Source organism: Centruroides vittatus, unplaced genomic scaffold (assembly GCF_030686945.1).
Source record: "Centruroides vittatus isolate TY-2023 unplaced genomic scaffold, ASM3068694v2 contig_2747, whole genome shotgun sequence".
Taxonomy (NCBI): Eukaryota; Metazoa; Arthropoda; class Arachnida; order Scorpiones; family Buthidae; genus Centruroides; species Centruroides vittatus.
This window is the reverse complement of record NW_027121750.1, coordinates 463,010-478,285: the sequence shown is the minus strand read 5'-3', so window position 1 is coordinate 478,285 and position 15,276 is coordinate 463,010. Positions and strand designations below refer to the sequence as shown.

At 30.7% G+C, this 15,276-nt stretch overlaps 1 long non-coding RNA gene across 1 annotated transcript in view; it reads right to left on the bottom strand.

The window, feature by feature from the left end:
* Positions 1-15,276, bottom strand: part of LOC136972031 (uncharacterized) — a 249,821-nt gene that overhangs the window by 121,890 nt on the left and 112,655 nt on the right. The window lies entirely within an intron of this gene.

Genomic DNA, 15,276 nt, shown 5'->3' with positions numbered 1-15,276 from the left:
TTACTAAAATTTGAATCAAACTCTAATTATCTATCTCAAAATAGTGAAATAACAAGGTTCAGAAACTAATAAAATCTCACACAGTAGTGTAACTATAACAGATATTAGGTGGACCTTTTATCAGTACGTGCAAACTTACATTCACCCCTTTATCACTGTGAATTGTTAGATGCGTGTATTACATTCAAATCTGTGGTCTGTCCTTATTTTATTCTTTCTTTATGTATTTACAAAGATAAGACTATTCGGTCCTTAATATCACTAATTATGTGGACTATTTCGATAAATTTAGTTTATTTAATGACTTCAAGTTTAGAATAAAATTCGCTTTACTCAAAGTTTCTAATAGGAATTTCAGGTTTTTTATCATTATTTTAATCTCAATGCGTTTTTAATTAAGAATTTATATGTTTAAACACAGAAATTTAATTGCAATATTAAAGTAATCACAAAGAAGTTCACGTAAAAAATCAATAATGTCAGAAGACTTAAATTCTCTCGATAATCTTCTTAACTGCCCTCATCTTAACTTTCATATTCCTTCGTAAAAAATCAATTTACGATGTACTAAAGCTACTTCTAGATGTTTATAATCCCCATAACACTTTAATTTCACTCCTCTTACGTTACACTTTCTGGTTCCTTAACTCTTCTCAATTATTACAATTTATGAATTTTATCGACGAGCTTACGGAAAGACTCCTATATTAAATTTTTCTAAATTTTGAAAAGATTTTTTTAAGAAATTCTAAATTAAAATTAAAAAACTCCAGCGAAGAGTTGCGTAACTTTTCCGGCAAAAAAAAAAGAGTTAAACTTGCGTGCGGCGCCACGACGAATGAAATATAGGAGAAAAATTTAGATTTTAACTAGTAATAATATTAAATAGAGCCTCATAAAAAGAGGCCCTATAGGTCAAATAGCTTAAGAATCTGGCCAAGCAATATGCCATGAATAATGTGCCATAAAGCATTAAAGTCTTGCAATAATCAACTTCCTTCTGTCAGTTAGACACGAATAGAATTATACAAAATATTTAATAACTATAAAACAGAAATAAAATTAATGCTAATTAATTAACATAAACTTAAAATCGATAATAAAATATTGACTTTCTGAAGGTAAGGGATGTTCGATTTCTAAAATGATAATGGCTGTAAATGTTGTATATCAGTGATCAAGTGTTGTCCACCAGTGATAAAGTGGATAAAACCACTAAATACTGGTAATTGGTTCGTGGTTCGTACCTCGGGCTGTTCACGTAAAATTTATCGGGTTTTCTACACGTGTCTAATATATACCGTCTTGTGAAACATTATACAGTAAAACCTGCTTTATTGTATACAGTAAAACATAAAAGAAACATCTCTCGTTGTTTTTTCTAATAATAATAATAATCCAAATTTATCGTTAAAAATAAACAAATATTGAAATAATTTTTATTCCAATTTATTTATTTCAAAAGTAATAACAGTGGTAAAAAAATTATTTTCAATGCATTTATACAATTAAAAAAACCAACGAAAACATCTGGAGTAATTTCGAAATACCTTTCGGATTTACTTTAGATTTATACAATATTTCGGAATTTCTCCTTCTGAGAAATTGATCTCTAGAGAATTTTTCTAAATTGCACCGAGAAGACTAGGAAACAACGCCTTTCTTTAAAATAAAACAATTTGTTGATTACCTTAAAACTATTTAGAACAATACGCTTATAAACTCGTTATAATCAAGTACCAAAAATTTTCTGTCCTTTCCAACTTAAATGCTGTATCTTAGAAGAATACCGGATGAGACAAAGAGTTTCTATAGGAGCAATCGGGGCAGAACCAAAATCACTTCATTGTTTTTGCCACTAGGTGATCAAACTAGCGATAATTGCAAGAACATCTTAATAGACCGCTACAGGGCATATCTGTACTATCGATTTTTTTCTCTGAAGTTTGCATTTCTCGACCTTTTGACACTCGATTAGCCCAACAATATAAAAAACCGTAAAAAAATTCTGCATGTGTATGTGTCAACGTCAATTTGGGCTTTATAGCAACGACCGTGAACTAAAATAAGTGAAATTTGGCAGGAGTTGCAGTTACAATGCCGAGCTGAAATGTCTTGCCCCTACACATACAGTTAATCGGGGTTTCTTGTTCTTAATCTTTCCATACCTGGCATTATCTTTTATGTATCTAACACCGTTCTCGACATTTGTCTATATATTTATACAAAATAATGGAATAAGTATGGACACAGCGATTGGCCCTAAATTAGCTGATATATGTATGATAAGAGTTAAATAATAAATTAGCACGGTTAAATGGAATAATCTTTATAGCGAGGTATGTTGATGATATAATAATAAATATATGATAATCTAATGGTAAACAATACTGTAATTTGTAATTACGCGAATACCTTAAGTAAATCTTTAAAATTTGAATGTGAATAATATGTATTTATTAGTTAATTTATATATTGTACTACTATTTTATTCTTTTATGCTTTTCTTTAGTTGTGTGTAACCTAAAGAGGGGTGTTTTTTAGAAAGGAAACATCCGAAATGTATAATTACAATAAATATTAACCTCGAAACACCTTATTATCGGTTCTTTGTTTCTGTTTAATGTTGTTACAGATTTAAAAAAGGGTGATAAATTTTATATGATTTTAACCTTGAAGATTTAAAAAATTAAAAATCGAATTTAAAATTTACACCGTTTACTTTTGCGCTGAGAAAACTTATCACGTATTGATTTTACCAAGAAACATGAAAATCCTTTCTATACTGAAAGTCTACATAGTATTTTCACATTTTCTTTATTTTCTACACGTGTTTCATCGAAAACGAATTACTTTTAAAGAAGTGTTTACATTGTTATAGACTGTAAAAACGTAATTATCACAGTCTACGAGCCTGCATAATGAACCCTACTTAAGATAATTATAATAACAAAAGATTTTATTCAAGTTTGTTTTATACAGATGCATTGGTTTCATCAGGTCAGGATACACCAATACGTCAGTTTGATGTAATTTTTCTTATTATAAAATTTTAATATATATTATTGTGACATCGTCTTTTGCAAATTGCAAATTTCCAAATTTGCAATTTTCTTCTGGCCTTTTTGGGCTACAATTCAAAAAATGTAGCTCAAAAAAGGTTAATTAAAATTTTTCTAAATAGCAAAGCGATATAAAGATTTCATATGATGCCAAATATGCCGGGCTGCAATTCTTATTCACATTTTTAATTTATTTCAATTAAAATATACGCTTTCCACCTCAAATTAGTTGTGGGTTGCCCCTGTAAATCATACTTTTCCTTTGACAGTAGAGTCATGCTGGTCATCTACCAAACTCTGTTTAGCGAAAATGTTTCAATTCAAATAACGAGACTTGCGGTAAAAACCGGAAGTTCTTACATAGTTAGTCGGGACTTCCTCTTTCTATCGTTTCCATTTTCAGTCTCGTTTTTCATCTACCTAACTCCATTCTCGAGATTATATAAAAATTGCAGGCCAATAAAATGACTTTTTACATCAATTTCTTGCCATTGTTAAATCAAAAATAGTTTATAATCCATTATAAAAACGTAACCAAAGAAAATAACATACAGAAAAACAATAAAATTGTTTTACATTCTTTCGTAGAGAACAAAAAATAAAACTGACAAGAGAATAAATTATTTGATTTTATATTTGTTATTTTGTTTTCCTTTAAATTCAACGTTTTTATAATAAGTAAATTACAGAAGGTATGTTTTCTAGAAACATTTCAAGTCTATACATAAAAGAAAATAAGCTCCTGAATAAAAAAAGTAATCCAAACAAAAGCTTTCTATTTCAATTCAAAAGAATGTAATGTGGAATTCCACGGAGATGGAGTCAGTTATTTATTTCGATTTATTTTCAAACAACATTAGTATCTGTTAGATAAGGAAAATTTATTTAATCGAATCTATATCTAGGCAATTTAATTAAATAATACAAAAATTTATAAAGCTATTAATTTTTTTAAATTTCTTTATAAGATGTATTTATTAAAGATACATCCTGACCAGAAGTTCGTATAAAATTAATCGTGCCCCTAAGCTTTTCATATCTGCTCTAGATTTTTTTTAACGAAAGGCAGACAGATGACAGTAGGAATGCATAGAATACATAAAATTCCTGTGTTCTGTATAAACAGTATTAAAAAATGATAGATCTAAAGAGAGAGAGAGACATTAAGGAAACAGATTTAACACGTGTCTCTTTCTATTAAGATGTGACAAAGAGAAACAGAAAGATGTGAAATTTATTTCCATTTAATTAATTAAATTAGTAATAATTTTCAAGGTAAATAATTAGCAATACACAAGTAGTTATAACGCACAGTGTATGTACACTGATATAAAGAATAAAGATGTATAAACATTGATTTATTGCATTTTATCTTTATCACTTCGCATCCTCTCAGATAAAGCAGTTTAATAGCTTCATATAAGACATTACTTATAAATAAAACATCCAATTTTTGTGTTTTCATGGTCGAACGACTCTCGATTTGATGTATTAAGTGAAGTTATTTTGTCTCCTGGGTTAAAAAAAATGACAGAAAATATGATTTTAAGAAGGAATAAATCGATGTTTTCATAAATAAAACGATAAAAAATATCACCTTTGGGAAGATCTTTTTCCGAGGAAAACAAAATGCTCGAAATGAAATGATTTTCGAGTGAAATCAGCTTATAAAATATTGTAAAAGTTACAATTAAAGTGGGTGATCGGTTAACGAACAAATTCTTTAACCTCCACAAACGGAAAAAAACATGACAAATAAAAATGCAAGACTGTGTATATATGTATTTTTATTATTACATATAAATAAACGTATAAAGAAAGTATATATTTTTTTTTATTTTTGAATGTGTCCAGAACGAATTAATCAAATTCCCATAATAACCTATGGTAAATCGATAATTGGTTAACAAACAATTTGGATAGCGAACAATCTTGAAACAGATTATGTTCGTTAACCGATCACCCACTGTATATTGTATAAATCATTAAATATAACGAAAATTAAATAAACATTTTTTAACTTATAAAAGTTTATACATATTTTCTTAATTAAAATTTGTAAAAGACAAATACAGTAAAGCCTAGATTTAACGCACCTCGATATAGCGGATAAAATTTTCGGTTTCTATGTCGTATAAGAAAATTAACACCCTGTTAATTGGGCTGAAATCTGAAAGAAAATTCCCGATGTTGTTCGTCTGTCCTTCCTTAATCTCGAGAACAGAGTTAGATATGTGAAAAGCGAGACCAGATTTTTTTCGGAAATGTAGGAGCTGGAGAACCGACTGATTATATTCATACCTTCTAAATGGGAAGACACGTGATGTCAATTCAAAAGTTCCCCGAAAGAAGTTAGATAGATGACCGGTACGACTCGTTTTGCTAACAGGAAATGTATGATGTACAGGGGCAAGCCACTACTAATTTGAGGTGGAGAGCATATATTTTAAATTAAATATATTAAAAATATGGCATTATGACGATATCACAATAAATGATTGTTCCTTTCAAAATTCTTTTTACGTTAATTAGATTAACAGATTAGCGTGATTAAGGAAAATAGACAGACAGACAAATGGGAAACACTAGTGGGAATTTATAGGTCCGCAATTTTAAAATTGCAGCCTAATAATATATATATGTTACCCGATTTAAGGCCAAACTATTTTGTCCTACGCGTGTCAGGATATACTAGTTTAGCCTACGACAATCTAGTTTGGCCTAAATACTTTAGGCTTAACTAGTTTAGCCTAGGCCGAACTCATTTATGTACTAAAATAGGTGCCAGTGTAAAAAAAATGATTTTGTGTAATTCGAAATATACCACAGTACATCGTGTAAAAATAAATAAAAGATTAAATATTTTATATGTTACACTAAGAAGCACAAATAAGTTCATTTTTAATTGTAGTTTGACTCTAAAAGTTATTTTGGTTGAAGTGTACCTAGGTAACCCCAATGGTGGCATTTCCGATGTTCGTGCTCCTGATAGACTCCTCTCGGAGGGGAGCCGCCGGCAGGCCGCCCAGTGTGTAACGTCACTAGTTATTGATTGACGGTAGTTCTTGAACATAAGAAAAAAAGGAAACGTCTACTAAAAATGTAGTTAACCTAACCAAACCAACCTAATCGAAGCGCCACCATTGGGGTTACCTAGGTACACTTTAACGGTTATTTTTATTATTTCTTTTGAATTCTTGAAAATATTTTCGTACCTTTATATTTATAAACCTTTAAAAGGGCATGGCTTAATTAAAAAAATACAAACTGATAAGTACTGATTAGCTTATTTTTATTTTATAGTTTTGTACAAGTATTGTGTCACTTCTAATCAATACCGTTTTTTATAATTAAGTAGACTATGTTTGAATAAATATTGTTCATCTAATTGATTGCCTTTTAATTTTATTTTAACCATTAATATACTTGAATAATAGCTAAACTAGAATATCCTGACACGCGTAGGACAAACTAGTTTCGCCTGAAATCGGGTTTGACCGGTAACATATACAAGAAAGTTTTCTGTGAAATTAAACTTCTCATACATGCAAACGTATATACGTAAGTAAACATAAATAAATTAACTTGTCAATTTTTAACACGCGCATTTGGAAAACCTATTTTATTATATAACGGACCCCACACAAAACTCAGTCCGTTAAATCGAAATTTTGCTGTATTTAATGCAGTTCTAAAGAATAATCATAATTTTTTTTTTCAAATTACGGTTTATAACAATTTATTTATATATAACAAGTATTGCATAAAAAATTTATATACTTATTTTTTGAATAATTTCTGATCTTTCCACAGGGTTTTTTTATGTGTCTAATACCTAAATACGGACCAGTTTCCTGGGAGGCATCCCCTCCGCAAATCGCCCACGTGTCCGGTTGTCGTGAACAAATAAACCAAAATTGCCTATTAACGAATGAAAATTCTTCTCTAATCAGAAACTATGCAGAGACTTCAGTCATTCGAATGATTCTTACTATCTCATTCTGTAAATCGATAGGAAATGGGAGTAATTGCGAAGAATCTGCCAAGTTGGAGTAATTAACTATCATTCCGTTCCATCCGAATTCATCGAAATGATCAATTCCTGTTGTTTGGCTAATGTCCTATTCACTCCAAACTTGACAAATTGTGTGCCATTGAGATCAGCATTAGTAAAACTGTAAAAAGAAAAAAAAATAACAGAGCGGTTACGTGATAGATAAACACAAAATTTTCTGTTCAATCCAGCGAATGGAATACAATTCTTCAGAAAATCTATTAAAGTCATTGTGTCTGAGTTATTCTGTCATTTAATTGGCAGAACAACTCAGTTTGTCCACCACTAGACGTAACTTTCCAGGAAAAATAATTCATATTGCCAATACCAAAATTAGACTGCCATTTTTTCTTCAAAATTGCAAACACCGATTCGGACCGAAAAACGAGCGAGCTAAGAAATAAATTTACCAATTATATTAAAATTAGTTTTGACATAAAAATTAAAAAAGAGCTCGAAATGTTCCTAAAAAGATATTAGAGAGGAGGTTAAGATCATTGGAAAAACACTTAATGGAGCGAAAGTAAGACACTTGCAATCGTAAGAACGAGTCATGACAACGACCTTACGACAATGTCAATCTACTTTTATTTTCTCTTCGACTTGTGTCTAGTCGTTAGCTTCGAATTAGCTTTTTTCTAACTACCCCTAGATGTTGGCTTCGCTTCATTTGCTTTAGGAACGTCTAACAACCTTGTTACTTTCCTGGTGTTATATATAACAGGCAAATTATGGAGATCGGACAAGAAATCATCTCTCGCAAGCTTTTTACATTGTTTGAAATCAGGGAACCTTGAAACGTACAGAAATGCCAAAAAAATGGAAGTTTTTTCTGTATGTATGGATGTAAGTGTAGGGAGCACTGTTTTGTTCACCTAATTTAAAGCTTAATAACTCCTGTGTTCTTTGCCAAAATTTTCTGAAATTTTGCAAGAAGGTTTATACCCTAGGGGGGTTGATGGTGTTAAATTTTGGTGGTTAAAGGTCGAGGGGGTTGAAGAGATATACGGGCTGTCATATTACGAGTGAGGTCGCATTTAATAAAGATTTCATTCATTATCTTTTAGATATTTTAATGAAACACATCCCTACTCTCAAAATTAAGCCTTTTCCATTTTATAGTAATTAATAATTTTAAAATATTTAAACAAAAGTTTGCACAGATTGCGCAATGCACAATTTTAATTCTTTTCGCCGGGAAAGTTAAGCAACTCCTTGCTGGATATTTTTTCTTTAAATCTACCTCAAAATATATAATCTACACAAATATAGACGAATATATACAAGTAAAGCAGATGACAGTAAGCTGATTTCTTGTTTATATATGGCAACTTTTAAACAAATTTTCTTTTCTGAAAAATTACACTTTTTAATTTCTTTACCGTTTGCTTCTGACATTGAAGCAAAATTAATTTTCTCGTGTTTATAGTAATTTCCCGACCCATTTATCTTGTTTAATTCATTAATTATCTTGTAAATTCCCAAAGACAATATGAAAAGAGAGATAAACTCTACAACTGCTGAATAAGGAATTTATTTCTGAAATGATCCCAACCAAAGGAAGTGGTTTTTGAAGAAGACAATACTTTCCTCCCTACTGAAGTTCCTGTCAAGATAACAATCGTGTTACAGACTTATCTCTTATCCTTCTTGATAAATCTTGCGGCTGCCGTCTGCCGACATCTCTTTTGTTTGTCGACAGATTTCCAAGATGTTACAGAAGATTTATTTACAGAATTCATCCCAAAGTATTTAGTTTTCAGTTATACAACGGATACAGTTACCCTCTTCATTCATAAAACAATCTTATTTTTCATTTTATACTGTAAATTCCTTTGAAACGAGCGTGAAAATCAATAAAATATCTCTCTTACTCTATCTCATTGGGTTGGAATTTCCGAATTTCAGACTTATATATGTCTGTTTGTTTGCTTTTCCTTAATCTCCAGAACAAAGTTAGATGAAAATCGAGACCAGATATGGAAATCTTGTGATTTGAAAAAAAATTGATGTTAAAAATTGCAGCATGGCATTCTGACGATGTCATAATAAATAATTGCTTGTTAGTTTTAACATTTCCTAGCCAATGTACGGATTTTATATACAGAAATCGTCTCGACATGGAAGCCAATAGTAAGGCACTTAAAATTGAACAGTAAAAATTAATTATATCCATTAAATTTAGGGGCGAAACCACTTCAAGTATTGTTGCAGTTTCGACCCCTTAAAGTTGGCACTATTCAATTTTTCAAATATAAATAATTCCTACCTTAAATAAGCCAAAAAGTAGTAAAATTCTTTAAACAAATTTTAAAAACTGTTTATAATACCAAATTATTTTCAGTTCTTTCATATAGGATTACAATAAAGAATGAATATTAACTTCGAATGATGCCCTTCTTCACATTTGACTTAATTAAAAACACATCCCGGGTGAAGAAACTACTTCAGGAACAATTAACTCTCGACTTTCTTCCGAAAAAAGGGAGAGAAAACAGAATTAATTGAATGATACTAACTGATCCACAGGAGCAATTATGCTAATGACCCTGTTTGTTCTTAAATTTTCAAATTTCTTTCACTCGAATATTTCAGTCACAGAATTTAATATTAATAATCTCATTTTAATTGAAATTAATTTTTAAGTATGTGAAATTAAAGCAAACAATGGCTACTTCTACAAGCATCTTAGTGTTAAAATAATGGAGAAGTTTACATTTAGAATGGTTAAATTTCACTTCTAAAAGATCGAAGAAGTATGAAAAAATTCTAGAATTTTTTCTGAATTTAACTAGAAAATTTGCATACACTCTCTTTACATTTATTTTATCACACACGATTCAAGAGCATCCTTCAATTAAAAGAAACATTTCTATGGAAGTACTCCTTTGATATTGAACTAAATAATATCTTATTTGCCTGAATTATTAAAGGAAGTTTAAAGATATTTAAGTGTCTCATCGTTACCATTAAATTACTAAAAAGTTTATAAAGAGCCTTTGCGAAATTTTCATCAATACATAATTGAATGAATTTCTTTTTTGGGGATAAAGAAAAAACAAACAACTCTTCTCTACTCCCAAAATTAAGCTTTTCGCTGATTTACACTAATAATTTAAAAAAATTTTAAAATAAAATCTCCTAACAGATAACGCCACAAGCAATTTTAACTTTATAGCCGGGAAATTAAGCAATTCATTGTCTTTTTAAATCGATATCATATCTTAATGCATCGCGGATCACATGAGTATAATAAGAAAAGATATAATGTAATATTAGGTTTTCAATTCTTGAAGGAAAAGACGATTTAATCTAATTTAAAATTGTCCCAAGAAGTGTATACTAGATTACTAGATTCGTGTTTTCTTCTATTGTACACATTATGGTTATAGAAGTAATAAAGATGAGAGACTGGAATAATGAACGAGCGGCAATTTTTAATCATATTCATAATTTAACTAATTTAAAATATATGCTCTCCATTTCAAACCCCTGTAAATCATACTTTTCCTAAAAACAACAGAATCGTGCCGGTCATCTATGTAACTTTATTCCCGGTAAAATTTTTGAATTGAAACCACGTCACTTCCGGTCCATACCGGAAGTTCGTATACAGTTAATCGGTTCCCCCTACCTTCAAATTTTCCATAAATTTCATCAATATAACACCGTTTTCGAAATTAAGGAAGGGAAGGGGAGACGAACTGAAAATATGTTTCGAGTGCACTTAAGTAAACAATTTGAAATTTTCAAGTAACCAATCAATAAAGAGAAAACTTTATAAATTTCTATCAAACAACACTACAGACTCGAACACCAAGAAATTTACCAGATTACAAAACATCTTGGGATAATAAATTAAGTTAAAGTCTATGTATTTTTAATGAAATATTAGAAACTAATATAATTATCGATATATTCACGTATTATAAATTCAAGTAAATAACAATTTACATATTTTTTCCTTATTATTAACTATGTTAGGAGGGAGAAAACACTGCACTTGACAGTTCGATAGATAACATACACGTCACGCCATAGAAGCCTCTTAACTTTATCCTCCTCCTTTTCGTATAGTGTTTTTTAAGAATATTTATTTTGATAAAAAAAGAGTTTAATTTTGAGGGTAAAGACGACACATGACCCTTCTATTTCTTCACTTCTTCGACCTTTAACCTGCAAAATTTAATGCATCAATCCTCCTAACAGATAAACCTTCTTACAATACTTCAGAAATTTTTGACATAAAGCGCAGGTGTTATTAGGTGTAAAAGAGGATAAAAATAGATCGCCCCCCACATAAATACAGGAAAAAATCCCCAAATTTTTCGCATATCTCGACGTTTTAAGGTCCCCTGAATCAAACGTTTAAAATTTGGAGGGAGAATGATTATATCGCCTTCCTTAATAGGGCCACCTTCGTAGAGAGTCAGAATTATTTGTGAATCACGCACATACAGTTTAAAAAGAATAACTTTCTGCTTTTTCTGCGCACAGAGTGGCGTAAATTTCTTTTTCTATATTCAAATTATACCTTTTTCTAAGCAGATTAACTTAAAAAATACGTGAAAATTACAAAACGTGGCAAAATTACATTAAGTAAAACCTTCCTGGAAAACAAAATCCACAAAACGACAAGCCTTCAATGTGACTTATGTAAAACACTTAAATAAAACACTAAATCTGTGATGTAGTAACAGGCAAAATGATATAACATAAAACATTAATGTGCAGCACTAAGGAATCGATCGATCAATATTAAAATAGTCATAACCGAGGCCAACTTTCCTTCAGAATAACAAACATTCTTCTCAATATTTAAGCACAGTTGAATCGTTAAACATTAAAGTATTCATCCACATCTTGGAAACAATGCAAACACTTCTAGAAGGAACAAATTTTAAGAGATTCGAGTTATAGTAGGATACAACAAATTCGATCTGGCAACATTTAATTAAACATACAGAACGTTCCTTCTTTACTGTTATTGTTAAAATAGTGGACAGATAAGGCAAAGTTTAAAAAGGAATATATGCAAATTACTAAATTAATTTCTGTCCCTTTGTTGTGGTTTATCGAAGAATGACTCAGAAATTTATCTTTTCTACGTGAAAAAATTTTATTATGTTTCAGAATTTGTAATGGAGATTAACAGAATTGCTGGCGATTTCTCAGGTGAAGATCTTAATTAATTATTTCCATCAATTTCAAACGGAAGCTATTGTAAACTACTCTTTACTTTGTTACATTTTATTGTGTGTAGTGTACGTTAAGTTTTCAACGAGAAACTCACCAGAATTCAGAAATTTATCCTTTGATTTAATTAAAGAGAGTAAAATTAAATTATATATGAAATAAATTAGCAGTCATATAATACAACACCCTGTAATTATCACCTCTTGTTCTTGCACAGAACAAGAACTGTAGATGTGTCTATCCGTTCTTCCATCTTGCATGCTCTTACATTTTGATAACCTTTATATTCATACCGTTATGACACATATCTTCTTATTTTTCACACGTTTTTCTCCATATGTTTCTCCTAATAAACAATTTTCTATCAGAATATAGCGAACAGAATTACTCTTTCTTCCTCGATAGATAGGAGAAGACAAAAAATTCACTTTATTTAATACTTCTTCATTTATAATCTCTTCTATAAACCAATTTCAAGTCTGTAATATTTTGTGATTGAAGGATCTTACATGTAAAAGAAGTTCTTGTATATATTTTTTTTGTCAGGAAGTGTCACCACAATGTCACTTATCGATCCTCAAAAGAAAAATATTTCGTCGTCACAGCTGATGTTTTGCCAAACTTATCATCCGGAAATACTAGAACATACCAAGATAACACTGTTATATAAATGCTTACACCAATGTCCATCTTTCCTGTGTTGTACTGTCGTGTGACATTATCGGCTTTAGTCCATTCAAATACAGAGAAAAAGGAATTTAAGCTTTTCGATTCGTTAAGAAAATATTGTTGTGTCGCATGGCTGTTGTGAATTTACCATTTCTTTAAGAGGATTTCAAGCCTTTAACCTTAAAAAATTAGAAAATTCTTTCAATTCCTTCTTTGCAACATACCTGTGCTTACAATTGATGTATGTAGAATTATTTTTAAAGTGAGATTAATACCGAAAGGAGGAGTAGAATAAAATGAAAGTTTCGGAAAATCACCTTCATCTCCAGATGTTAAAGTATTTAGGATGAATTCAGCCCTATTATATCTCCCCACCACCTAAAATTCAATCTCATGGACACACTGTATATAAGAGTCAATACTTGAAATTTCAAGCTTTTGTAATTACGTACAATACACTGAATATCAGGCAAAAATTATCACTAGTGTTAAAACTTTCACGCCCTTTATCTCGGCTCAATCCAAACGATGGGCACTAGACTGATCACTTTTAAATTCGTTTTACAGTCCACTCTTTTGTGTGTAAATTTGTGCACGAGACATCACGCCGCACACTACACAAAATCATAGAAACAGTACGACTTTACAAGAGGAAATACATCTCATTACAGAAAGTAGCCATACAAGACACACACACAGCACATAACCGCAGTAACAGTTGAGAGTTTGGCCCTACGGATCACTAGAAACAACGCATATTAATCGAATAGAAAGCATTCCAGCAAACAAATAATAGAAATAATTATACTAAATTTGTACATGATTTAATGAAGATAAGTGCAACAATATTGAAAGAAAATGAAGATAATACGCATATTCTAACAAGTTTTATTGGATTGAAATTAAGACGGGAAGATTTAATAAATCTGAATCTAGTCGACTAAAGCTGGGAGATTTTACACGATCGGAACTAGCGTTAACAACAATACAAGACATTTTCTGCATCCATAGACTCTTCACTACATTCCTTCTACACGCTGTTGCAGGTTGTGTTTATTTCATCACCAATTTTTACGATTTTGGACTCAGAGGACTTTCAAATGTCCAGAAATGCAAAAACATTCAGGGATTTTTTCTTTTCGTGTGTCTCTTAGTCTGTGTTTGTGGGGGGAGCACGATTTTGTTTTCCCCTTTTAAGCTTAATAACTCCTGTGTCTTCTGTCGAAAATCTTTGAAATTAAGCAGGGAGGTTCGTGTTCTAGGGAATTGATGCTATTAAATTTTGGTGGTTAAAGGTAGAAGAGGTGGGGATATAAAGGCGAATCGGGTGTCATATCTCGAGTGGGGTCGTCATTAACATTTACAATATTTTATGAAATTCATCTTCACCCCAAAATTAAGTTTTTTGTTATTTTATAATAATTAATAAAAAGTTCTTTTTAACAAAATATCATATCATATCAAATATCATTTTCAAATATAATATTTGGATCGGCTGTGTGCTTTATGTCTTATTACTATAAATAAATATGTGAGCGTTTGGCTCCTAGTAGAATTTACAACATAGATAAATATCAAGTATTCATTGATTTCTCAAGCAGCTTTCACTTATTTATTTATACAAAATATTTGTTGCATATTTCTATTATTTATGCAGAAATCATAGCCAAACTATGGAAATCTTTCACATTATTGCAGTGTGTGGCCTAATGCAAATATAATCAGGACGTAGGTAGGAAGAGGATCGATGCCAACAACATAAATCTCGAGAGCATCAAAGTGACAAACAAAATAAATGTGGTGGACAAGAAGAAGATCGTCCACTTCAACAATAGATAAAGCGTGAGGTGTGCTTCGTGAGTCAAATGAAGATTTTATTCTCGTAGATACATAAATATTCTACAATCTACTTGACTAGAAATCTAGAAAGTAGAAGGATCAAGTTAAATTGTGAGCATCCTAATCACTCTCATTTATACCTCTAGTTTATAGTGTATTATATATAACAGAGACAGAAAAGTTAAAATGATTTTTGCTTCTATCGATTCACTAAATTTTCTTCATTACTTTTCTTGCAGCATCCCTACATCGAGTGTCACAAAGAAGAATTACCAGATTGAGTGTCACTGTTAGAAATATATTTAAAAAGTCTAGAGTATGAATCTGGTTTGGAATTGTCTCAGTTGACCATCGCTAATCTGGCACCATTGATACCCGTAGGGTGCCGGATAAGTGATTTTGCCGGTTTATTCATGACTAGAATAAAGTTAACTCAATAGTTAAGCATCTGATTCT